The following is a 244-nucleotide window of genomic DNA, read 5'->3' on the forward strand; positions in this document are numbered from 1 at the left end:
ACCTGTGCGACACCTAGACACACACGTGTGCAATATCCACACCTAGACTGACACCTAGACCAACATCTGTGCAACACCTAGACCCACACGTGTGCAACACCCACACCTGGACTGACACCTGTGCGACACCTAGACACACATGTGTGCAATATCCACACCTAGACTGACACCTGTGCGACACCTAGACCCACATGTGTGCAATACCCACACCTAGACTGACACCTGTGCGACACCTAGACCCACA

General features: G+C 53.3%; 1 protein-coding gene across 1 annotated transcript in view; it reads right to left on the reverse strand.

The window, feature by feature from the left end:
* LOC112955535 (homeobox protein not2-like) overlaps positions 1-244 on the reverse strand; it is a 15,737-nt gene that overhangs the window by 5,625 nt on the left and 9,868 nt on the right. The gene's annotated exons all lie outside the window — the stretch shown is intronic.

Source organism: Nothoprocta perdicaria, unplaced genomic scaffold, assembly GCF_003342845.1.
Source record: "Nothoprocta perdicaria isolate Ctin4 unplaced genomic scaffold, notPer1 scaffold_58, whole genome shotgun sequence".
Lineage (NCBI taxonomy): Eukaryota > Metazoa > Chordata > Aves > Tinamiformes > Tinamidae > Nothoprocta > Nothoprocta perdicaria.